General features: G+C 46.7%; 2 long non-coding RNA genes and 1 pseudogene across 4 annotated transcripts; 2 read left to right on the forward strand and 1 right to left on the reverse strand.

The window, feature by feature from the left end:
* The first annotated feature begins 1,318 nt into the window (after positions 1-1,318).
* On the forward strand, positions 1,319-18,655 carry LOC147583402 (uncharacterized). 3 transcript variants are annotated; one of them, XR_015243085.1, is made up of 5 exons: positions 1,319-1,434; positions 15,412-15,519; positions 16,252-16,390; positions 17,421-17,552; positions 18,610-18,655. It is a non-coding gene; the product is annotated as an uncharacterized LOC147583402 (long non-coding RNA). The 3 variants fall into 3 exon arrangements; XR_015243086.1 differs by having other exon boundaries at positions 16,252-16,365; XR_015243090.1 differs by having other exon boundaries at positions 16,255-16,390.
* LOC147583403 (large ribosomal subunit protein eL20 pseudogene) lies at positions 2,387-2,962 on the reverse strand (annotated as a pseudogene).
* Positions 18,656-22,499: 3,844 nt separating the features above from the next.
* On the forward strand, positions 22,500-25,156 carry LOC147583404 (uncharacterized). The gene is made up of 3 exons (XR_015248186.1): positions 22,500-22,587; positions 23,624-23,889; positions 25,049-25,156. It is a non-coding gene; the product is annotated as an uncharacterized LOC147583404 (long non-coding RNA).
* The last annotated feature ends 1,300 nt before the right edge of the window (positions 25,157-26,456 follow it).

Below are 26,456 nucleotides of genomic sequence, written 5' to 3' on the forward strand. Positions count from 1 at the left end.
AAATGATTTTTTTGTGTGTGAATATGACAGAGTGTAATGGTAGATAATAACTGACAAGTTTTTCAGTTTTGCAGGTAAATTCTAAGTTTGAAGTATGAGTTATTCCTATTGATAGTGAAAGAAGCAAGCAGAACTCTTAATCACCCATGGTAGATGTGGGGTCAGAATGGTATGTAGATCTAAGGGAAATGAGTTAGAAGTAAGAAGTCTCAAAAACTAGCCAAAAAATATCCTTAGGAGTTTGGATCGCACCTTCATTTAATTATCTCCAGTTCCCAGGAGAAACTAGAGACAATTGGTCCACCTTTGAGAGCTTATTAAAAACTAATTCAGATGAGTTAAATGAGTCAGTTATAATATTGCCTGAAGATTCCCGAAGAAAAATAAAATTTAAAAAAATGTTGATTTTTCCTATCTTTTAGTTGTAAACACCACTCAAAATCACCTAATCTTTGTAAAAATTCTACATATCACAATAAGAAAAAACAAGTATTTTGTTTGTTTGTTTGTTTGTTTGTTTTCCTGGTATATCTTATGTAAGTATTTTTTATGGCATTTCTTTGTCATCTTATGTTAGTGGTTCTGATTATTGTCTTCATGTCTATGATCAGCAGCAGGAAAAAGTCAAACCTTAGAATAAGGTCTTCCCAAATGTAGAGTTAAGATGTTAAGAATTAACACACATGTATTTTCTCAAGGAGATAATCAGGTAACTTCTCTTTGGAAATATGATTTAATGTTTCACGATATAGACAGAGAGTACAATCTTATTTGTAGCAAGTAATCTGTGAGTATATTTTATTTTCTGTCCTACTAAATTACCTCTAACAGCCAGACGTTCTGGAAGAACAATTAGGTCTAATGAGTGATTCTTCAAAATTTCACCAAGAGAGAACACTGAATTTCTTTTCAGGGCTAAATAAAGCTTCAGTGTAACCAAGTATTTCCTAGGGTCACGAGAGTTATGCAGTTACTTTTTAAATTAAGAATCTTATACCTAGAGGGGCACCTGGGTGGCTCAGTTGGTTAAGCATTGGACTTCAGCTCAGGTCATGATCTCGCGGTCAATGAGTTCAAGCCCCGTGTAGGGCTGTGTGCTGACAGCTCAGCGCTCGGAGCCTACTTTGGATTCTGTGTCTCCCCCTGTTTGCGCTGTCTCTCTCTCTCTCTCTCTCTCTCTCTCTCTCTCTCAAAAATAACTAAACATCAAAAAAATTTTTAGAAAAGATCTCATACGTAAAGAAGCACAAGAATTATATACCATTCCTTTAACAATGTAGCTTCTTATATCTTTTGAATCTGTTTTAAATTCCATCAGTAGTAACCACCAATTGTTCAGCTCTTTTCCAGAAACTGTAGTAGATGTGTGAGGCTTTTTCTACATACGTGGCTTCTCTGGGCATAAACAAGTCTATTTGACATCTTCTTCAGAAGGTAATGTCTATCTGTAGCATATGAGCATTCTGTAAAAATAAATCTCACTGCAGTTTAATGAAATTGTTATACAATAATGTAAGTTTTCTGAACTATAATATGAAACATTAAAGGGGTTTTCTTTTTCTTCTTTCTTTTTATAGGGTACTAGAAATCTTATTTGGCCTGAGAAAATAGGACAACTAATATTTAGTAATCTTTTTAAAGTTAATCTCCTGTTAACATGTAACACCTTTCCTGGCCACTAGGGTCTTGGACTCTTCTCTAGTTACTTCCCTCCATAACACTGCCCAACTTCAAGGACAAATTTCTAGATCATTGTCTGCATCTCACTATCTTTTATAATTGTTTGGTTTCCAAAATCTTAAAACACTTTATCTGAAACCCTCTGCCTTTCCAACCTTCAAATTCCTTCAGTGGCACTGCTACTGAGCGTAGCTGCCATCCCCCACCCCACCCCACCCTTACATCTCCACCTGTCTTCTCCATTCCCTATCTCCAGTGACCTAGAAATTGAGCTCCTTTAATGGGTCATTCTGTAGCAGGCTTTGTTTTCCTGTTTATGTGGCCTGGACACAGTCATCGCTCATTTCAATTGTGCTCGCTTAAGACTTTTTATTCGTTTGTTCCTCTTCACCTTTCACCACAGAAAACTTGCCATTGATAACAGGGATTGGTCCAAGAATTTTATGTGTCTCCTTGTCATCTCAGATGCTTAGGACTTGTACAGAAACATGACATAGCTATACTGATCAGATCCTTTAGGGTTATGAGTGTAGAATCTTCTGCCTTAACTGCATTCTCTCTCTCTCTCTCTCTCTCTCTCTCTCTCTCTCTCTGTTTTGTTTTGTTTAGGTTTTTTTGTTTGTTTGTTTGTTTGTTTGGCTTTTTGGGTTTTTGGTTTTCCCAAGGCATTTATTTGGGCAGACCTAGGGACAGGGAAGCTCTGTATCTAAAAGAAGATCTTGGGCCTCTTCATGGTAAAACATGGCTTCTATTGGCCATGCAAGACCTGGTGGGTCAGTGGGAACTTGATCATAGAGTCATGGAGTTGGTTGGCTGCTGGTAGGCACTTGCTGGCTGCAGTCTCCTCCACCTTTATAATCTGGATCGAGTGGGCCCAGGTGCAATGCCAGGTGTCCATGTCTCAGTAGCACTGGGTAACAGCACCTGCAGTGGTCAGGTCCAGTACTCTTGGTACATATTGTGAGTGCCACTGGGGAGTCATGGCACAGACAGGTGCCAAAGTTCTTGACCCACATGGGGTATTTCTGAAACACCTGTCCATAGTAGACAATTTCCCTTGAAGATATATTCATCTTCTTCAGCTGAGAGACAAAGTACCAGAAGTGGAACTTGTTGACAGCATGATTATGTACAAAGATGTGCACGTGATAGAGGCGCAGAGTATGGCATTTGGGGTAGGCAGGCAGTGCTCTATCACCTTGTACTCTCCCAGTGTGCCTGAGGCCTTTGGGGCGCACTTTCCACTCTCACTGTGGCCGACAAAAGGAAGTGTTGGCTGCATACTTATTAATGTCTGATACCTTTTTCTTTCCTGTTGGCTCCAGGTCCCTTTTTTGTTGTGGCTGCCCCAGTGTTACCAAGCTACTATCCTTTAACTTCAACAGATGTCTTGGATTATTTCCTCAGTGAGAAAATAAGTCAACAGTCATGAAATTTCTTTGCTGCCCCTCTTTACCCTCTATCACAGATTCTTCATATTCAGTGATACTAGGATTTATCTCACTTTCTCCTCCAATTTCAGAGAATGAAATACCTTTTCCTTCTTAGGGTTAGTTTTCCAACGATTTTCTTGCTATCTCTCCTTTCTGTGTACTTTAAGAACTTACTTCATCAGATTTCCCCTCTCTTTCTTGGATCTGCAAACACCTCTTTCCCACAGAGCCTTTCTTAAAGCAAACTAACTGTTTACTTCTCCCCATCATACGTAATTTCTCCTGCAACCCTACATTTTCCTCAAGTTAAATTCCCATCTCTGTCTTATTCACATTCATACTTTAAAAATGATTGATTTCCCCATCTCCTGCTCATCAATTTGCCCAGTGTGATCTGTCTTCTATTTTATCCATTTTTCTCAAATACTCTTTGGAGTATTGACTATTGTACTCTCTATTTGATCAATTAAGTTTTTGTTTTTTGTCTCACTTCATCATGGTCACAAAGTGACATTGTTGGATCTTCGTGTTTTGTCCGAGATAATTTATATTCAACAAGAGGACATTATACCCTTAACTGTGGGTGCCAGGCCAGCTCTAACAACCCCCAGGCCTTGCTGTTAGACTCAGCCCATTTGTGGCTATTAAGGGGCTGATATTCTCCTTCTCAACAACGATGATGGTGATGTCAATAATAAATGATAAATGCATTTGGTGCTTATGTTCATCCTGTTTTAAATTATTAATATATATTAAATCCTTCAGTCCTCTCAATACTACTGGATAGGTACTATGATTTTCTCTGTTTTGAAGATGAGAAAATTAAGACCCCAGAAGGGGAAATAACTTGATCGCAACAAAGCTGGTAATATTTAGAGCAGATAGGTCAGCTACTTCGTACACACCATTGCATAGCTTCCCAGTTGTATTTGTTTCAGGGCTTGGCCTCTTATTTTGCATTAGCTTTCCTTGTGATTGATTCTCACTGGCACAACTCATCGTGTTTTATCTTCCATTCATGCTGAATCTTTCTTGCCTCCTGCCTCAAGACATCTCTGTTGCCACTGACACCCACTTGGTATCTCTAGATGAGCAATGTAGGAAAGGCAGAAGAGTTCAAAGTTTTTAGAGCAAATTTTTAACTAATGTTGTTGAGAGGTGGTGAATATTCTCCCTTTTGTCTTATCCATGGGCTATCCTGAAATGCAACAGTTAGGATGGTCTCTTAGAAGACATTCCAGCAATCAAACCATCAAGTGTGCTTGACTTAAAATTGAATGTTTGCTCTCCGTATATCTATGTCTCACTCAAATTTCTCCTCACTTCTGCTTCCCTGGAATTGTATTCCCTAAGAAACTGGCAGTATATAAACTTTTATGCCAGGTTTCACTTTTTGGAGAACCCAAGCAATCTAAATCCAAACTGTGAAAACTCCACCTAGATGGTCTACAGTCTCTCTTTCCTTATCCAGTAGAGCATAGAGGTTGACAACACTGGCTTCAGAAGACAAATATCAATTGGAGTTTGGATGTTGCCACAAATAAGCAATGGGACCTTGAGTGATGTATTTAATCTCTTTCCCTTTCTTAAAAATTAGAGATAACTACTTATTTTAAATAGCTCTACCTCCCTAACAAGGGTTATGACACATTTAATAGTTTGCTGTGACTAACATACTCTTTGACATGTAACATGTAAGTATTATTTTTATTATCATTAATATCTTTCAAAACTGTCTTTCACCTTTGTCTTGATATATATTCATGTTAACACCATCTAACCTACCACCCAAACAAAACAAATTGTAAGGAAAGCATTGACTCTTCCATCCGCGTCTTCCATCTGTTTCAACCTCACAAACTTTCATCATATAATTGCTTCATAAATTAACATTTGTTTTACCTCTCAAAAACCCTCTCACATCCATTCTATATTAACCTTGCTATCTTCATTTTGACAGGCATTTCCAGAATCTCACCAAAATTTGCAATAATAGTGTACTATGTTAAATGATTTTCCTTGCCTACTCTCCTTAATGCATCACATTTATTCCTTTACTTTCCTTAGTCTTTTAAAACACAGCCTTGGGGCGCCTGGGTGGCGCAGTCGGTTAAGCGTCCGACTTCAGCCAGGTCACGATCTCGCGGTCCGTGAGTTCGAGCCCCGCGTCGGGCTCTGGGCTGATGGCTCGGAGCCTGGAGCCTGTTTCCGATTCTGTGTCTCCCTCTCTCTCTGCCCCTCCCCTGTTCATGCTCTGTCTCTCTCTGTCCCAAAAATGAATAAACGTTGAAAAAAAAAAAAAACAACAAAAAAAAAAACACAGCCCAATTTCATCACTAATAATACTGCATTGTAATTGGTTACTTATTTCTCTGTGGCTCTCAAGGGTTTATCAACCTTGGTACTATTGACATTTGGGGATATATAAGTATTCATCACTGGGGGTGTTGTTCTTTGTATTGTAGGCTGTTTCACAGTATCTCTGGTCTCTATCCACTAGATGACAGTAGTGCCCCCTCCCCAGTTATGACAAAAAAAAAAAAAAAAAAATGTCTCCAGACTTTGTCATATGTCCCCTGAGGAGAAAACCATCCTGGTTTCAACCACTGCTGTAGAAAGTGAGTCATTTACAGACAGGGGTTATATTTTATTGACATAAGTCCCTAACACCAAGCACCAAGTTGGAAAAATGATAAATGTTTAATAAATATTTTATTAAATGAATGAACCAGTTCTCTCTTTCAAGTATTTTTCTTCTTCTTTTTTAAATCTCAGGGACCACCTTTTATCTGTGCTTCTGTAGCTTTTAGCATTTTTCTGTACATGTGTCTGTTTCCCCAATTACATTGTATGATTTTCTTACATCCTTAACCCCCACAGAATGAATGGAATATAGTGGGTTCTCAATAAATACATATTCAATTATATTTAGTTAGTAAATTAATATCTATATTCTGTGGATATGTTCATACCACATGATTCTCTCATTGAAGGTCTTATATGATAATAATTGTATGTTCTCACATCATGCACTTTCCCTTTGTGACACTTATACCAGCTATAATTAACTGATCATGTATTTAATTGCTTAGTATCTATCTCTGTAGGGTATTTGAGACAGAAATTGTGGTTACCTCATTTTTCCCCTCTCCTCTGGCTAACCCAGAACTTTATTCACAGTACATACTCAGGAAATTATAAGTCTTTGTCAAATGAATGAAGGAAATAAATTAATGCTTCTGCTAGATGACATGGACAATATGTACTTGGAGAATTTGATGCAATAGATGTATCATGGTTTATGGATGTATGTGATGAAGCATCTTTGAACCTATATTAGGAAGCTTTAAAAAGTGTCATCTTTGTCAAATTAGTGAAAAAGTAATTTGCCCCTCTAAATCACTTCACAAAAGGGAGAACTTGACGCTGTCATAAGTCAATACAGATGTTTGATATCCCAGACTTGTAATCTCCTCTTGCTCAGCATGTTCATTTTTTTCTGGTCCTAATGAGTAGCTCATGGACCTTAATTGACATATTGACCTTGAAAACTCTAGACAATGATCTCTTGTGCCAGCTTCATTATCTGTGGCTTTATTAGCCAAGGAAATTTGACAATAAAACATGAAACAATCACAATCTACACAAAGACACTATAAATCATACTTTTATCAAGTAAAAATAACCAATCTAGTCCCTAACATTTTATCACACAAATACAATTTTGTCTTATATTCCAAATATAAAATAAGTAGTTTTGTTCTGCTATTGTCTGAAACTACTTATTAACCCATATTTAAAAAATCTCAACAATGAATGTTTGATAAGAATTTCATAGAGCAGAATATTGTTTAAAGACTCGAAATTTAGTGTCTTTTGAGGAATCTTCTTGCATCAGAGGAAACCAGCATGCTATCTTAAAGAACATTAAAACCAAGAGACAAAAAAACCTCTTTTCATACATATTGCTGTGTGTTTTCTCTCCTCACCATGGTCTCCTGTTGTTCCCAGTAGGGATACCAATTTTAGGATATGCAGTAGACAGCTGTACTATAGAAGCTAAAGCTTGAAATTGTTCAGGAAAAGCTAGGTTAGGGCTTTTCATTTGACAAGAAATTGTAAGCAAAAATTCATAGTAAACAGCCTGCAATAAATGGCCTGTAATAGAAGTACAAATTTTTTTAAAAAAATTATTGACTTAGAATTTTCTGATGGAAATACTATGCCAAAATAAATTTGAAAGTGATCCTAACCGCAAGCAGTCATGTTAGGCACCTGCTGACTCTTCTCTATCATGCATAGCTTAATGAAAAGGACCATCGTTTCTCACAAAAGTGTGTAACTGTGTTCCCGATGGGGAGTAAAAATTACAAAAGTATGAAATTGTCATTTCAACTTAAAAACTACTGATATTTAGGTGATGTTTTATTTTAGCTGAGCGCATCTCTATTATACATGTTTTCATTCCTTTTTAATGTCTGGAAAATACACAGGTCTTTCTCCAGGACATAAAATGAGTTATTATGTTGTTATATTAATTGCCTGTACAATCATATCCAAATTCCCAAGATAATAATGGTCAGTCCTCTATCTCCCTGTCAAACCTCACTCCCATTTGCCCCTTTGTTCCTGTTCTTGTGACTGTACACAATGTGGAAAGCATCCATAGTGTCTAAACAGGTAGTATTACTCCCTGTGCTTGGAATGAAGACCCCACTATTTATCCCCGGAATACTCAACCTTGCTTTTCAAATCTCAGTTCAAGCCAACACTGCCTGCTCTCTGAAGCCATCATTGAGTCTTCCAGGCAGGCTTTGCTGTTTCTTTCTCCATATACCCAACTGCTTCTATCAACTCTATTTTTCCTTCCACTCTCTTCACTCTGGAACAAATTATCAGAGATATTAGTGCTAAAATCAGTGGACTCAGTAGTGTCACTTGCCTGTGCACTGATCAGACCATATTTAGAAAGTATATTTAATTCTTGGCTATTGTAGAGCAATATTGATGAATCAGAACATGGTCAGAGAAGAAAAGATCTTAAAGCCATTATATCGTGAGCTGCTACTGATGGAGTTATAAATTGGGAATAATAATATCTGGTACTGTTGTAAAATTGAACTAAAATAACACATCAAAATTCTGTTAACTTGAAAAGTAAATTTTGAGAAACACGTTCCATGCCCATTTGCCAATTTTACACTCCCTGTATTGGTTGCTCACCATCTTGAGAGAATAGACTCCCCTGTGGGCATTTGTTTCCTCTGTTTACAAATGAACTTGCAATGAAATTACTACTTTTTATTTTTTATTTATGTTTTTATTTCTATCTCCTTGATCGAATGTAAGCTTCTTCATGGCACAAATTGGTGAAATTATTTTCATATCCTTTAATACCAGCACATTAATACTAAACACACAGTACAGTCTTCAAAAGGATATGAAGAAAATCTGAAATGAGTTTCCACCAAAGGAAAACATTGTTGTTTTCTTTAAAATAGCTAATGGGCCATCATGTAGAAGACTGGTAACTTCATCACCTCCAAACGGTAGCACAAGGAAGAGTGTGGGTAGCTAATTGCACATCAGTATTGGGAGAATACTGAAAACTTCCAAAAAAGAAACAAATGATTTGTTATCCCATTATCCAAATAGTCTCTCCTAGTTGAAATATATGAAACCAGTTCATACAAATGATTAGAATATAGAAAGAATTAAAAAGGTATATACTAGAAATAAAAGCCTAACCTTATATTTCTAGAAACCACCCTTTACAGTGTTCTTCAAAAAGGTATTATGCATGTACATATATGCCTATAAGTCCATCCGTAAAGTATTTTACACTGAAGGCATTCTCCCTATTCCCATTTATGTGAGCTAGTTGGTGTCTTCCTTTCTCCTTCTCTCTCCTCCCTCTCTTTCTCTTTCTCGGTGTTTGTGTGTGTAACTCCACTTCTTTATTGTCGGTATTATTGAACTTATCAAGAAAAACAGTGTTGTCATGAGCAGTCGTGTACATGGATACTTTGAAATATATCGGGAACTTTCTCTAAAGATTTAATGTTAAAAAGGAAACCAAAGAAATAGACTTTCCTGTGAGGTAACGATGTCTTCATGAGTGTAAACTTTTAGAGGCTTTCCTTTTTTAAAATTGTTTAATGTTTATTTATTTTTGAGAGAGAGAGATTGACAGAGTGTCAGCAGGGGAGGGGCAGAGAGAGAGACACACACAGAATATGAAGCAGACTCTAGGTTCTGAGCTCTCAACAAAGAGCCCAACCTGGGGCTCAAATTCATGAACCAGGAGGACAGGACTTGAGAGGAATTCGGATGCTCAACCAATGGGCCACCCAGGTGCCCCCAGAGGCTTTTCTCTAAAATATTACTGCTTTGGAAATGAAGCTAAACTAAAATGGTTCCTAACAGCTGTTCATAATTCTAATATAATAACGAAATTTTGGTTGCTATTCACATCAAATAATGCTTCTCAACATTAGCTGTAAATTATAATCATCTGGAGAAATTTAAAAACAGTAACAATGCGCAGGTTCCAGTCCTGATGAATTAAATCAAAATCTGTAGGGATGGGACTCAGGCTGTAGGTTCCTAGGTTCTTCTAATGTGCATTTACTATTGAGAATTTGTGATGTAAAAGTCAAGTCATTAACATCGTTTATCAGTACGTTTGAAAACAAGAATGGCAGCAATAAAGGTACAAGAACTTTACGGAATTTATTTTCTTCTCTACTAGCAAAATGGGGGGAGCATGATAGTAATGTAAAGAACAGAAACACACTGGAGAGAACCTCAGACACTGCCAGTACAGGACTTTGGTAAATGTTAGTCATTTTCTCTGAGCAGATACTCCTTTTTTTCAACTCTTTGAATGCTGGTTCCTTATACAGAGGAGGAAAGGGTCCATATCTGTCTGCACTCTTTCCCATTGTTATTCATGGGTCCAAGGAAGCTGAGATGGGCATCTGAGCTTCTTTAATCAGTGGTTCTCTACAAGAAGGTTAGGAATCATCTCTCTGTAGCAGAACTGATATGTAGCAACGTCCATCAGAAGAGATGAGTAGGCTTCTGTCAAGGTAGATGCGGCAGGGTAGATAGAATGAAACCTGAAGCTAGGTTAAGTAATTGGGTTCTTGTTCAATAAATTGCCTGTTTGTGCTGTGTAATGAAAGATCTTTGGTGCAGTGGATGTCTGAATCCAAATACTCTTCGGATTTTCTGATGGAAAAAGAGATAAGGGTGAAAGGGATTTAATTTAGAACTATTGAAAACCTTTAAAGAGATTAGAAAAAATTGGCAAATGCACTTTCTTTTTTAAAATCAGGATTCTTTGTTACTTGTCAGCGCTGGTTATTTACTTTTTCAATTGACAATAAAACTTATTTGTTGGTTTTGTTTTTGTTGCTTTTAGTTTTTCTCCCATCAATTTGCCATCATTAAGGGACCTTTAAGATTCAGATTATGAAGAAGATAATGGAGAAATTGTTTTCTCCCAGCCCATGTACCCTAAACCTGAATTTAGGAAGTATTAACTTTCAGGATTTCATTGGAATGTCACATCAGAATTGTAGGCACTGCATCGGTGCATAGACTAGACCTCATGTCTTGATTCAAGTGATATTTTTTCCCCCATAAAGTCAGACCTCACTCACGTGCCTAAGCTTCTATTTAAAAAAAAAAAAATTCTTCAAAGAATACACTTTAAAAATATACCTCATTAAAAAATTCATGTGAACAATCAGAGCAGTGTGGATATGTAATAGTGGGTAGAATTTGGTGAAATATATTAATCTCAACAATAAAACCATTCATGCTTTGGACTTTTTAAAGCATTGTCCCAGATAATTTTAATAAGCAATTATTTGAATGGATTTACTTTCTAAGGGATAAAAAAAAAAATGTGTCCGAGAAATGAGAAATAAAATGGTCTCTTTCTTTTCATTCCACTCGTTTAACACTTGAAAAAATAAAAGGCTTTATTGGAGGAAAAATTTAGGGATACACAACTAGAAGAGGAAAGGGATTCACAACTCAGAAGGAAAAAAAATGTTGACTGGATAAGATCTGTATTGAAATTCCCTTCAATATATGGTACATTCATAGTGTTTTGATACCTGGGACAAATCCCAGGCGTCGCATCCCCTCAGACGCTTTGTTTCACATCTCTGTGTCATACTCTCTAACCCTCCCTTCACTAGGTGATCTACGTATCCATACTTCATCTATTCTTGTTCTTTCCTCAGTTTTCCCTCTCCTTCTTTCTCTTCTCTGGAGGAACATGTATCCAATCTCCAGGATCATATTGGGAGTCAGAATTCTAACAAATAAGCGCTTATTGAAAGTAACTTCTCTTTAGGGTTGCCTAGCATGCCACATGAAACAGCAGAACTAGGAAGTAAGAACACTGAGTTGAAGCAAAAGTTCAGCTGAAAAATTTGTTAAGTCTTGGCAGCTTCTAAGCCCTATAGAGATCCATTTTCTTTTAGCAGAGGGTCAAAGGCAGAACAGGTGATCCAGAGCTGCACTGAAGATGGGAGTGTCTCCTGATGAAACATATCACTCTCAGACTCTGGGAGGCTGTCATGTGAGAGGCTGAATTAGAAATACTTTCAAAGAGACGACTGTCTTCTAGAGAGTAACCCTCCTTTTAAAAAAATTCAGGAGTTGGACTTCCCATTTATCTTTAAATGAGGAAGGAGACCTTCTCCATTTTCCCTAACTCTTGACTTCATTTTAGAACTGACAAGTTTAAACAAGATGAGAATCAGATTGCTTCTGCTTATCTCATGCTTTCAGCTCTAGCCGACAATGTAATTAATGTTGCTGTAGGAAAAACCAAAAGCGTTCTTGAGGAGAACTTTTTCCTCTCTGCTTTTTGCAGGCATCATTCTTGAGAGAGTAGGTTGTCTTTTTGACATGCTACTGAGGGAGGTATAACACGCAGATGTCCTTGATGATTTTTTTGCATGTCTGTTGATTTGTAAGTTAAGCCCAGACTACTTTTGTCTTCTTATCTTTTTATGGTGCACAGAAGTTATTAATTACCATACTGTTAAAAAAAGTAGCATCCAAAACAAAAAATTATCCATACATATGCACACAGTTTCTTTTGCTGGCCTTCCCTACAACATATGATTTTCCTTAGCATGTTGGTGTTTTAATCCGTTTCTGGGGAAATTTGCTATAGAAAAGTACTAGAGTTATACTGATAGCTATCGGGTGTCTTTTATAACTAGTTCCCTCAGTTCAAGGTTACATTTTCTTACCTACACTGTCAACATTGTTTTTCAACATCATTCCTACAAATTCCAGTAGACTTCCCATCTTCTCTTGCAAGTCAGGTTGTCTCCTCAGAATCCTTCAATTTCTCTCTCTTAGTTACCAAGTCAATTGTGAACGCTTTATTCTGGCACTCAGTTGTCTATAGCTAGACCCATATTTGAGTACCTATCCTGACAGTTTTATGTGCTTCAATTTCTGGTCTCTAATTAAATTATATACATGAGAATACTCAGAACTCGCCCATAATATTTAGTCCGCATGGACTGCTTTTATAATCCATCTTTCTACTGTGATTCTACTCACTTATCAAGACCAAATTTAAATGCCATTTCATCCATAACTTTTTTCTCTTCATTTATACTTTTTTCTCAGCACCCTTGCCCACCATCTGCTACCACCATGGGGACATACCATAATTAATGGCTATTTTTTTTTATGTTTGTTCCTATGCTATTGTGAATGCACAATACCTTGTGATATATGTATTCATATGTGTATCTGTCTGCCTTATAAGAACCTCAGTATAGGAATATACCTATATCTATACAGTAGCGTATAGAAATATACACCACTTAACTCTTTGTTGGTATGTGAAATGGTTTACCTACTTGTTATAGAGAATATATACAGTTTTTTCTTACATTTATTTTTTAAAGGACAGACTATATTATTATGAAAAAAATGTGTTAAGAATTCGTGGATCTTTTCTGTAGATAAACTTACATTCTGTCAAGAGAAGTCAACGCCTATTTTCAAAGGCAGAAAATTTTCTTTTTTTCTTGGTAGCAATAATGGGAAACACTTTAACCTCCTGTTTTTTAGTCCAAAGTGGAATGGTGTTATTTATCATGCATTGATTTGTTGTCTCTGAACTGACAAAGTAGGTGGTTTGGCTATTTACAGTCAGTGTAAGATGGTATATATGTTCAAGGATGCAGGTGAGTACCATTAGAATAAGTCCTTTGGGACGGCTAGTTATGTAGCAAAAGGAATATATCATACAAGTAATTAAGGATGCAAAAGAAGAATAGCATAGAAAGATATGATGGCTTTAAACATAAGTTGTCTTCTAATGAAGCTGATGTCAATCCAACCATTCTTTAGAGAAATCTATGTAGGATAAAGTTCTAAAACTTTCATTTTGTGATCATAATTGTATTTTGAAATGATTTCTATTTATAATGGGAATCAATATTTGATCTAGTGGATCCTCAGTATCGTCCTCAGTATGATAGGATTGTTTAGGCATTTGTAAATTGGGAAAACTGAGGAATATAACGGACATGAATCCCTCACTTTCATTTTCAGTTTTTATGAAATAAAACATACATTTATGCATTATATTTATACTTAATATTATATTCAATGTTTACTGTAAAGTTATTGTAAGTAAATTTTTTTCCTGTTATAATTAAGGGGATATGTAGTTGATAACTTATGTAGAGTATTCAGTGAAAATACTTAACAAAATGGTCTTAGTGCATATATTCTGCATACAATTAAAAACTTCTGTTTGTGTGAAATGAGAATATCCCAGGATTCATATCGGATGGCTGTAAACTACCTACTTAATGTTATGTGATTTTTCCATAAGAAGCTTATTTGGTGTTTCTTTCCTTACAGAAATATCTTTATTTTAATATATTTTATTATAATAAAATTTATATGCTAACACTTAATAATAATATTCCTAATAAATTACTCACGCCGCCAATGCCACCTCGCCACCACCGCCGCTATGACTCTCTAGCGTGTAGTTCTGAACTCTGTTTCTTGGTAAAACTGCGAGGTAGGAATTGTTTGTTGGCTTTGAAACCAGGGGCGGATCAAGATGAGTGCTTGACACTTTGGTAATGATGTCATTTAGGAAAAGGCATCGGGTTTCTTTCTTAGTTTCTATTCAATTTGGAAGGCTTAGCTCTATCACTGTCATTTTCTGGTGACATGACTGAGTGTGTTTGCTGAGCCTCAGAGGCTGTGCCACATGAAAGGGTACTGGGGCGGGCGGCCCTCAATCCTCCACCTTCCTTGTCGGGCGCCGGTTTGCTCTGCTGCCCAGTGACAGTCCTGGATGTGAGCAGTGTCCCCCCTCTGCCTTGTCCTCAAGACTGCTACATCAAGGCCTGCAGAGGGTGGGGACTTGAGGGCCACAGGCCCAGCCCTGGGGACCTTGGCCGTGGGGCCAGTGCTGGGGTTCAGTCAGGGTCTGGCTGGCTTCAGCTGTCCTTATGCGTCCTCATGGCCAGCGCACCTGTGACAGGTGTGTGCTGTCTGTAATTTGGTTGGGGTGATGATATATGGAAATGTCCAATAGCTTGCTTTTAATGTAAGCTGTTCAGCAAGATTTTCCTATCTTACGGAAAGCCTTTTTGCTGATGCTATTAGAGTAATCGCCGATAGACCAAGTTTTGAATTCTGTGGCAAAATCCCAGAGAGAGGACGTGAACGTGCTCAGGTCTCTGCTCATCCCTCAGCTTTTACTTAAAAGGACCTGGCTGTCACTTCTTGTTCCTATTTACATCTGATTTCTCCCAAAGCGGGGCAGTTGGAGATGGAGAGAGGGAGCTGCGGTGTTCTTAGAACGCGCACCTGTTGGGGCAGCTGGGAGGCTCCGTCGGTTAAGCGTCCAATTCTTGGTTTCGGCTTAGGTCGTGATCTCATGGTTCGCGAGTTCAGGCCCCACGTCAGGCTCTGTGATGACAGCGTGGAACCTGCTTGGGATTCTGTCTCTCTCCTGCTCACACACACATTCTCTTTCTCAGAATAAAACAACAGAAACAGAAAGCAAGCATGTGTCGTGCTCAAGAGGAAGCTCTAGGTTTGGCAGGCTTCTCACTGTAAGGTCTGACACTTTCCTCAAAGAGTCGTTAAAAACCATTTGTGAAGCTGAAGAGCCTGGTTTAGTTGCTTGCCACTCAGTTTTAGCCTCTTGACAGGAATCCGGTTTTCGCTGGCATCTTAGTGGTTCAAATTCGACAGATTCTATTTTTTTCCCTTTCAGGCAGATTTCAAACTGATGTGTGATAACGCGATGACCTACAACAGACCAGACACCGTGTACTACAAGTAGACCAAGGAGATCCTTCACGCAGGCTTTAAGATGAGCAAAGTAAGAAACCCACGGCAGCAGGGAGCCACAGAGACGTGAGTTCCCCTCTGTCTCGATGCCTACACAGAGCCCCACCCCCACTGACTGACATGCTTCCACCAGACCATCACTGGCAGTGGCGCGGAGCTTCTGCTCTAGGGTACACATCCCAGGCCACCCTCCCCTCCAGGTGCTCTCTCTCTCTCTCTCTCTCTCTCTCTGCTCCTGCGCCAGCTGGAACGTCTCCTTTAGGGTTGGTGGAAAGTGCTGGATCTGTTGATCTAAGTGTGGGTGTCTGATGGATTGCAGCCAGCCTGTGATTTGTTTTACGTGGCTGCCTCACTGAGTCCGGACAGGACGTCTTGGCCATCCAGAGTGGCTTCCCAGATCTGTCCCACGAGCCAGGTTGCATGTGTCACGCATCTAGGACCAGTGCCTTGTACCTGATCGGCCTGTAGGTGAGGTGAGGGCCACTGTGCCCTCTGGCCCGTCCCCCTCTGCCAGCCCCGAGTGCTCCCAGCCAGTCGGCCGCGCCTGTGGTGCTGACTCCCACCTACACCTGCCGCGGTAGCGCCATGGGAGCCCGCTGTTAGGCCAGGCGAGGCTGTGGCTGTCCACATCCAACCCATCACCATGGCGCCTCAGCTGTGAGGCAGAGGTAAAGGCCTGCTGCTCTGTCCTTTTTGATTCTAGGAGCGGCTGTTAGCTCTGAAGCACAGCATGTCGTTTATGCAGGACATGGATTTTTCTCAGCAGGCAGATCTTCTGGGCAACGAAGACACAGCTTTTGAGGAGCTCGTTCCTGAAGCAGCACCTGTACAAGTTGAAACTGCCAAGGAATCCAAAAGGAAGTAGAGAAGTTATCAGGTATCGGGAAACGCACCTCAGGAATGTGAGTGAGGGTGAGCCTGTGCTGGTGCCCGTGTCTGTGGAGTAGCTCGTGGACCCCCCCCCACCCCACCTGCTGGAAGGAGCCTGGTCCCCAGAGGCTGCGTGTGAGCTCTGGTCTCAGGTGTTTCCAGGCAGCTGGCCGGCAACCTGGACCAGCCGGGCCTTGAAACGCTAACGGACCTGGGGGCACAAGGGCTGGACCGCCCCTGCCAGCCATACGCAGGCTCTGTTCCAGGTGTGACACTGCTGTTCCCATATGTGTGTTGCAGGGATTGTTGGCCCTTCACTATGAAGAAGTTCCCTCCTATGCAGGACACTTGTTGGTGGCCTGGCTTGGCTGTCCCTGAGCGGGGGACATAGCTGTGCTGTGTTAGGCAAGTGACACGCTTTGTGGGGGGGGCTTCATTCTCATCATACCCGACCCCCCAACTCCTGCAGCCATCCACCCTGGGCGGGGGGGGGGGGGGTTCTTGCAGGCTTGGGATCCGCAGGCAGAATTTGCTCCCACAGCTCCTTGGATGGAATCTGTCCATATGCTTCTGGAAACTTCCACAGGAGAGACCACATCCGTTGGGTGCTGCACCCAGCAACCCTTGGCTGTTCAAATAAAGCTCTTCTCTGTGTGGGGTCTGAGGCCACCTGCCGAAGCCTCGGGATGCCCCTTTTGCCTCATGACCTGTGCTCCCAGCTCACCCTTGTTTCTGGTGTCTCCACGCTCCATGGAGCTTTGCCTCTTTTTCCAACGGTGCCTCGAATGACATTGTGAGTAGTGAGGTTGCCGTCAGGTTGCTCTTAGATCGACTCAGGTGTGCAGCTGAGACACGAGACACCTCCAGCGGCCGTTTGGGTCTCCCTTGCTGTTCGTGGAGGCCTCGCGTATTGCTGCAGTTACAGCCATGAGGACAGGGTCAAGGAGTACTTCGTGCCCCTGCTCCCAGCCCATGGTGACCTTGGGGAGTGGTAGGGACTGACTGTGGTGAGGTGGGAGCAGCACGTGCCCCGGTGACGTGTGTGCTGTTCTTGCCTTGCAGCTGCACGTTTGAGCCGGAAGGAAATGCCTGCAGCCTGACTGACAGCACGGCAGAGGAGCACGTGCTGGCCTTGGTGGAGCACGCAGCTGACGAGGCTCGGGACAGGATCAGCCGGCTCTCACAGGGGGCAAGGTAGCGTCAGGGGTGTCTGGGCAGAGCTCGTGTCCCGCAGGCTCTCTTTGGGTCCTGTCACCAGCTCCATCTCTGGGGTGCCTCGCGAGCAGGACCCTCCCAGAAGTGGTGTGTGTTCCGGGGTCGCTGCAGGCAGGCTCGCCCCGTAGTGGGGATGTTGCCCACCGGCAGATGGACGTCAGGCCTGCCAGTCATCTGCGCTGCAGCCTCCCTCTTCTCCTGGTTGCTTGTGTCTCTGTACGCCTCTGCAGGACCTACACGAGGCACAGGCAGAGCGCAGGGGCTCCTGGCTGTCCTCCATCCTCAGCTGCCTGTCCAACACCTCCCCCTCCAGTAGGGACCAGCACCACCTGGGTAAGGTGGCCCCGGGACTTTGGGGGCTGCTCCCTCTGCAGGGCGCCCCTGCCCCTGGGGCGCTGAGACCGCCCTCTAGTCGGGCAGCTGCACGGGGCTGAAGCGTGTGAGTGGAAGTCACTTGGGGTTAGGAATCCTGGGGAGTGGCCGTGAGACATGGCCGGCCCTGCGTCATGAGGAGCCCCAGCTGGCTACACCCCAGGGACCTTGGAAGGGGCAGAACGAGCCTCAGACGCTGAGTTCAACTCGGGGAACGTTTGTTTCTTTCTGCCATTCCCGGTTTTAGTCCTAACACAGAGTGTCAACGAGTGTGTCGATCCTCCGAGGCCCTGAGGGGAGAGCAGGTGGCCTGGGGCCTTCTGTGTTTACTGAGACAGAGCGGGCAGGTGTGTGGGCCCCACCGGGATTTCAGTCCCACCAGGAAGGGAACCAAATGCTTCCTGGCTCCTTGAATTTACTCCCTTACTTCCCCATGCTCCTGTTGTAGTTCCCAGATAGAAGGTCGGGCTCGCGAAATACGTCTTGACGTTGTGGGCTCGGGGGTGCTCGTCCATGGTGGAGGTTTGGCTGAGTAACAAGCGGGCTGTATGGCTGAGTTGTGGTTTCACTAACCGCCGTCACTAGGACACGTTTTCGGCACGGTATGAACCGCGACGTGTGTGTGGATCCACTGTGTGAACACCTGTCTTTCCCACAATTGCAGGAAGTCCTTCTGGCCTCAGCATCGGGGAGCAGCCAGAGGTGACCCATGACCCATACGAATTTCTTCAGTTTCCAGAACCTGCAGCCTCTGCAAAGAGCTAGCCTTGTAGATAGACTTCCGTTAGTTTTTTATTTTTTTATTTGTGTGTACAGTTTTTGTCGTGAGACAGAGACTTTCGTTTTGTCTCCTCTGGCATGCGGGAAGCAGCCCCGGGGAGGTGGGGAAGTGTCTCTGGCATCATGTCAGCCACACGCGGATCCCGTGTTTCTGTGGGTAGCCCCATGAATCCTGGACAGTGGACAGCACACATCCAGGTGTGTGACTGGGTGGGGTTGAGCCGTTGTGCTTTGTCTCTTGAGCTTTGAGGGGTCTGTAAAGCTCCTCTCTGTGGCTGGCCGGGACATACCATCCTGCCCCAGCTTCCTTCCCGAGCACCCCCTGGGAGGCAAGAGATGCCCACGTTGAGGGTCCTGTGTGCTGTTTGCCCTGCCCGCCCTCCCCGCCGTCCCCACATTTCCAAAGCAGGTCATGGTGGGGCCGCGCCCTCCCGGCCTGGGATAGGCTCTGTGCTGGGCGAGGCCTGCCTTCTGCTGGAAGCTGACACTGCCCCCTGACGACAGTGATGTGCTGTGTCCATAGACTTTTTTAATCTGGATGTGTTTACTGGATGTTTGTTTACATTTGCAAAATGTAGAGATCTCAATAAAATACAGAGCGATCGCATGTAATTGTTTGCAGCCCCATAGGTGTCCACTTCTTTGTTTTTTTTTAATTTTCTTCAACGTCTATATTTGAGAGAGAGCACAAGAGAGGGAGGGGCCGAGAGAGAGGGAGACACAGAAACGGAAGCAGCTCCAGGCTCCGAGCTGCCAGCTAAGAGCCCGACATGGGGCTGGAACTTACAAACCGTGGGATCATGACCTGAGCCGCAGTCGGATGCTCAACCACCCTGAGCCCCCCAGGCGCCCCTGTAAGTGTCCACTTCCAAGTGACTTTTCAGCAAGAACCTTTGTCACAGGAGGTCAGCAGCGTCCGTTCCGGCTGCTCACCCTCTCGCGTTTACTCTGTGTCTGGCCCCGTTCTCCGCCCGCAGTGTGTCTCTCTTACCCACCCTGCACATCTTCCAGGTGGCTTCCTTTTTGAAAACAGAATTGGAAGGGCGCCTGGGCGGCTCGGTCGTTTAAGCGTCCCACTCTTGATCTTGGCTCTGGTCATGATCTCCCGGTTTGTGGGTTCAAGCCCCATGTAGAGCTCTGTGCTGACAGTGCGGAGCCTGCTTGGGAGTCTCTCTTTCCCCCTCTGCTCCTCCCCTACTTGTACGCACATGCGCACACTTCTTTCTCTCTCAAAATAAATAAACTTCAAAATATTCAAACAGAACAAGATTGGCGCTTCTGTCACCTCACAAGGCAGAGTGAATCCTGGGGGAAGGGGGTATGTGTGACGGAGGCAGTGGACAGCACGACGTCCCCCGGCCCACAAGTGCCATGGGGTGGGCCAGCCCTGCTGGCCACTGCCTGCTGCACTGGTAGGGCGCCTTGGGAACCTCAGGAGAAGGGGAGCAAAACATTGCATAGCTGAGGCGTCAGGAAGCCGTGGCAGGTGCCAGCAAAGGAGCAAGTCCCCAGGAGGACAGACCCCACGGTCAGGCTGCTCCTTCCTGGGTGTGTCACACACAGCCGTGAAGGGGGGACCTGGGGCTTGGGGCGCCTCCCTGGGCTTGCTGCCCCAGGAAGCTGGCAGGATCCAGGTCAGAACCCACAGGTGCTCTTGGTGGTCAGAATAACTGGGGGCAGGTGGCCTGAGAGGGGGAGGGTCCCTCAGAGCCACAGTGGCCACGTGTCAGCCACGGATGCATGGGAGCACCACAGCACCTCAACCATGCTGTTGACTCTCCAGGAAGGGGCTGTGTGGGCAGACAGTGCCAGGTGATGGGGGTCCATCCTGCTGCCTTTTCTGTGGGAAGCCACACTCCAAACAAGACCAGTGAGGTGGAGAGTGTGCACATGTGTGAGTGTTGCACGCTTGTGCAGTCTCGTATGTGCATCTGTGTGCACATGAGTACGTGTGACACGTGAGCATGTGTGAGCACGCGTGTGCACATGTTTATTCTGGTGCACGGGCGTGCACATGCACATTGTGCTAGTGCATGTGTGAGCACGTGTGTGAGCATGTGTGTGAGTCAATGTCCGTACACGTGTGAGCACATGTGTTGGCGTGTGTGTGTTGGTGCCTGTGTGTGTGCACGTGAGTGCCAGCGCCTACCTGTCCCGCACTCCACCTCACTCCTCCGCCATCCCTGCCCCCAGCCCCAGTGCTGACCCTTTGGGGGTTGGCTGCTTAGGTGTGTGCGCAGCGGGATTGCAGCGGGCCCGTAACAGAGCTTGTGAATGACCTTCCTGTCAGGCAGGTTGAGGATCACACTCGGTGGAGTGCTCTGTGCACCCTAAAACTAGGGGGGAGTCTGTGTTGAGGGAAGGGGACACTGGGCTGCAGTAGAGGGGACAAGAGTGGGTTGCAGAGTGGGGCCCACAGAGTGGGGCCCACAGCACAGAGTGGGGCCCATTAGAATTTTAGGGCACGCAGTTGTGCGTGGGAAAAGTCCTGGTTGTCCCGGGCGGGGGTTACGGCTCTGGTTTTTAGTCTGTGTCTTAGTGTTGTAGCTTCTGAAGTTTTTCTCTTGGAGCGAAGATGTCTCTTTTGGAGGCACATTTCTCATAGGTGTGAGTGGCTGAGGTCACCGTGGCTCCAGGTCAGCCAGGAGGCCCGACCACCTGCAGACTCGGGGGACCCCTGGGGTAGTGCCTCCCCTGCCCCACTCCCTGGTGCCTCTTTCAGGGTCTGCCGAGTGGAGGGGTTGAGGCCACAGGCCCCAGAAAAAACCCCAGCGAGGGGCCAGCAGCCTGCACACAGGCGTATCTGGGGAAGCCCGTTCTATGCAGAAGGCCGACACCTTGCTCGTCTTCATTTACCGAAAAGCACTTTCAAGCGCTGTAAAGACTAAACTTTGCCGCAGCTTGAGCTCTGCCAGTGGGAGTGGTGGCCTCACAGCCAACACTCACATGCCGTGTCAGACGTGGCGGCTCAAAAGTGAGTGCACTGTGGGAGGCCTGCACTCTGGTGGGTGCCCTGCCCTGAACTTGAACTGTGTTCAGTTACTGGCATCTCCCACCATCCACGGCCTCTGCTGTGCCGATGGCTGGGCTCTTGGGGGTCTGAGACCCTGGTCAAGCAGCCTGTCGTCTGCCCTGGGTCTCTGGTGGCATGTTGGCCTGGCCCGGGGTAGCGCTGTGGACAGTGGTGGCCGGTAGGCCTGGGCACGGGATTCCCTGGGATGTGGTTCCAGGTGGAGGTTAGCACGCAGAGCTGTGCGGGCCCCAGCCCGGGGCTGCCCACAGGCGGGTGCTGGTGTGCAGGGCCCATAAGGGGCAGCCGCTCTCCCCTCCCCCGCCCGGCCACCGGCCTCCAGCACCCTCATTCCCTGCGGCCCCTCATCCTGGGCCCCATCTCCTCTCGCCCGCCTGTGGTCAGACAAAGCTGCCAGGATCAGCGTCCCTGTCATCCCCAGGGACTCTTTGCTCCTGAAGATCGCTCCGCATGGTGTGTTGGGCCAAAGGGGGTATGTGTTGAGGACGTGGAAGCCCAGGTAGTCAGGCTGGATGTAGGAATGACCCAGACCAGCAGTTGGCCCCACCCCGGCCACGGGGGCCTTCTCTGCAGGGTGTCCCCAGCTGGCTGTGGGGGCCCCAGGTCTTCTCTACAGGGTGTCTGTAGCTGGACCCGCCCTGCCCCCCGTTGGCTGTGGGGGCCCCAGGGTGGGGCCGGCCCTGGCTTTATGAGGCGCCTTGGGCTCCATCATTGCCACAGCAATTGGGCCTTTGTTGTTTCTCAGGCCTGGGCCAAGTGAGACTGTGATCCTCAGTCCTGCCTGGACTGTTAACCAGGAAGGAAGTGGAGCGGGTTCTGTCTCCCAGTGAGGTAAGTGTCTCCTGCTTCTACTGTGACCAGAGAACTCAGAAGCACAACCTGTGCGCATCCCCAAGCAAGACACAGAATGAAATAATGATTCAGGGGCTGTCAGGACCTGTGTCAGGTTTCAGAAGGTCACGTTTGCCAGGCTGTGATATCATAAACACGCAGGTGTGCCCAGGACGCCCTGTTCAGAGAGCATGGTGTGACGGTGTCTGTCTGGCAGGGGGCAGGGTCACCGTCCACAGTCACACTGGGCCAGTGCAGCAGCCTCTGCTCGAAGCTTCTGTGAGTCGGCCATGTTTGTGTTGGGGACGTGGAGGTGACGATGGTCTTGTGGGAGCATTGCGGCTCCAACACATCTCACACCAAAACCTGGACTAAATCCTTAGGAGTAACGAAAAACGAATGTCAGGAACTGAGCTTGGGCTAAGAGGGGACCCAGGCCCCACCGAGTCTGCCCAAGAGGGAGATCGTTAGGTTCCCTTCCTGCAGGCTGAATCCAGAGGAACAGTCCTGGCATTTGCGGAAGGAGTAGACGGGGGACTGGCTCAGATCTGGTGGGGGTGGGGGGGTGGTTAGGAGGTCGTCTAGGGAGTGACACCAGCACAGGCTCCAAAGGCAAGAGATGGCCATTAGTGGAGGGGGTGGGGAACGACGTGGCTCCAGGCCGAGGAAATAGCACGAGAAAGGTGAGGAACGAGAAATGAGTCAAGAAATCTTGTGTGCCTATGCTGTGTGTGTGTGTGTGTGTGTGTGTGTGTGTGTGTGTGTGTTTGTGGTGTGTGTCTATGTTGCGTGTGTGTCTTGTGTGTGTGCTGTACGTGTGGTGCATGTGTATGTCTCTGTGGTGTGTGTTCCACATGTGTATGCACTCTATGGTGTATGTGTGTGGTACGTCACGCATGTGGTATGTGCGGTGTGTTGCGTGTGCACGTGTGTTCCGTGTGTGGTGTGTGAGCGTGAGCATGTGGATGGACGTGTCCGCACGGGTGTCTTGTGCACACACGGAGCCCACGTTAACTGTGCCGTCTGGTCTCGGCAGGAATCAGGAACCCGTGCGTTTGTTGGTAACTGGGTATTTGTCCTGGTGAGAACTGCTGGAATCTTCTGAGACTGAAAAACCAAACCAGAAGATCCAAGGGGGTGTTCGAGCCGAACACCTGCCCCGCCAGGGGGCCCGGGGCGAGGCCCCTGCTACCACCTGCAGCTGTTCTCTCCAGACCCCCCGGCTCACCAGAGCCCACGTGACTGCGGAGCCCGCGGGGCCCGACTTTGGTGGTGCCCACCACAGCCACTCCTGGTGACTGGGTAAGTGTGCACCTCCCGCCGCGGCTGCTTGGGCCGTGTGCGTGGTTGTGACCTCACACTCATGGCGCTGTGGTCCTGCCCCAGGGACCAAGGCTGCGCTCACCCTCCGCGGAGTGTTGCTCTTGGTGCCACTTTGAGATTGGCTGCAGGAAAGCTTTCGGGGGGCCTCCGAGGAGTGCTGCTGCGGTGCCCCCACACGTGCACTCTCAGTCCCATGTTCCCGTGACACTTTGGCTGTCTTTGTTCGGGTTCAAAGTACTTTCAGAACTTGAAAACTCGCTCTGTTTCAAGTTTTACCAAATCCAACGCCAGCTGCAACCTCAGTGTTTCCACGTCAGTGATACCATTTCTGTCCTGGGAAGCCCCGTAGGATGTGGCCCACCCTTGCCTTCCACGGGCTCCTGGGCTGACATGCGCCCTCCCGTGCCTTCCCTGTGCCCTCGTGTCCTCTCCGCACCCCCTCGCTCCTTCGACAAGATAAGTGCTGTCTCCACTGCCATCCTCCATGGCACTTCCAATTTCTCCCACATCCCTGCTTCACCTCCCTGTGCCAAGGTCTGTGGTTACACCCTAGAGCCCACCTCCCCGTTAGTGGGGTTTGGTTTTCAGAAGCATCCTTCCCATTGGCCGGTGCTTCCATCCAAATGTTGTTTTCGTGCGGGAATTGTGTCGTTTGTAACACAGGGTGCCTTTCTGTGCTCCAACCCCCGGGGTGCTGGCCTCGCCGTCCATGTGGGATGGTCTCTGTGGTCCCCCAGGGGTCTCACTGATCAGGTGAGCCCTGCCTGGCCCCACACCCCGAGAAGAGTGGCAGAAATCCGCCCTAATGAGGCAAAGTCCCCAGGACCCTCGGCTCTGCCGGGGGCGGCTGTGATGTGGCTCACCTTCTCCAACAGACTGACACCTGGCCAGAAGTGGCCACGGCTCCCTCCCAGCCCCTCAGCTCGACCTGGGTGTCCCCAGAGTGCCCAGAGACCCCAGAAGCCCCTTGGTCAGCAGGCCTTTGTTCTGGAGCAGGAACGTCCTCAAGGGAAACTTGCAGAAGATTCCCTGAGGATTTCAGCACACAGAAGTGTCGCGTGGTCATAGGGTCTGCTTTTCCTGCAACCTTTTCCTCGGTGTCCCTGGGGGTGGGGGTGGCCCTCCACCCGTCTTGCAGATGGATCTGTGCAGCCGGAGCCAGAGAGGGGCCCTGCGGGAAGCCAGCAGGAAACAGGCCTCGCCCCGCCGCTGGTCCAGAGTGAATGGCTGGTCGTGGCCCCTGCACACCTTCCAGGTGGTGGCGTGGACCATACTGTTCATCTTGGCCTTCGCCAACTTCTGTATCTTCGTCCCCTTGCTGCCACCAAACTGGAACTTGATTACGTATGGTGTATCCTTCACTGTGGGAGCAGTGCCTGCTGTCCCAGGGAGGCTCCCCGCGGGCCCTGCCCCAGATCTGGCTCGGGGCCCTGCCATGCCTACCAGCCCCCCACACCTGAGTCACCCATGGGTCCGCACCCTGTTCTGCGACCCCACTCCCCCTCTTTACCCCAGACACCCGCCATGGCCACGCTGCCTGAGATCTTACGTTTTTTTCTCTGTGTGGCTCACTGGCTTGGGGCTGGGGCTAAAAGCACAGGAGTGTCTGCTGCTTGCCTGCTGTCAGTGCAGGGAGAGCACGCCTGGGGTCCAGGGTCTTTGGGGTGAGGCAGGCAGCCTGGACGACAGGAAAGGGTCGCAGAGGGGTCACAGGGATGGCTCAGAAACTGAAGGCTGAGTCCCAGGGATTCACATGGCGTTCGTTCTCAGGGTCTGGGGTGCCCCATGCGGGCCCCACTTGTCTGCAGGTCTGCAGTGGGCTGGGTCAGGCTGGCTGGTGGGGGAACCACGCCAGGGGTGCAAGGAAGACACCGATTATAACCGTGTCCCTTCTGGCAACAAGTGAGTCTGGTGACGGGTGTTGGCCGGGCCTGGAGTGGCCGAGGCCAGAGAGAAAACCTGCCGGCTGCGAGGAGCCACACAGTGGGGACTGTGAACCCCGTGGTGGCCTTGAAAGGAGGTTCCAGACATGTCACCAGAGTAGGCTTCAGGCCAGGTGGGCAGGCATCAGGGACGCACTTGGGGCTGACGCGCAGGCCCCGTGGTGGAGCGTGGCAGGTGCAGCCGAGTGCTCCTCCCCTGGCCAGGCGGGCATCGCCAGCCTAGCCCCCTCCTCACACCTCACTCTGTGAGTGACGGACCTCAGTTCCGCCAGCGCATCCGTGCTCCGGGGGCCACCGCCGGCCAACCCCACCAGTGAGCCTGGGCGTCCCCCATGGCCTGATGTGCAAGCCTGCTGCCCCCTGCCCAGCGCCACGCAGCCCCTGATCTGGCCGGCCTCCCCCTGTGGGGCCCTCAGGGTGTCTGATCCAGCGGCACAGAGCCGGGAATGTGGGTCCTGTGTGTCTGCATGCAGCTGCCCCACTTCTAGGCCTGTGGCCCAGGGTTGGCGACGCTAGGTGGGGCCTCCAAAGCCAACATCCCACACCCCGCATCACCCCGTGTAACTTGTGTCTTTCACACACAAGAGGATGGGCAGAAGTCGG

The sequence above is a fragment of the Puma concolor genome, chromosome A2 (assembly GCF_028749965.1).
Source record: "Puma concolor isolate L17-30 chromosome A2, mPumCon1.1.hap2, whole genome shotgun sequence".
NCBI lineage: Eukaryota > Metazoa > Chordata > Mammalia > Carnivora > Felidae > Puma > Puma concolor.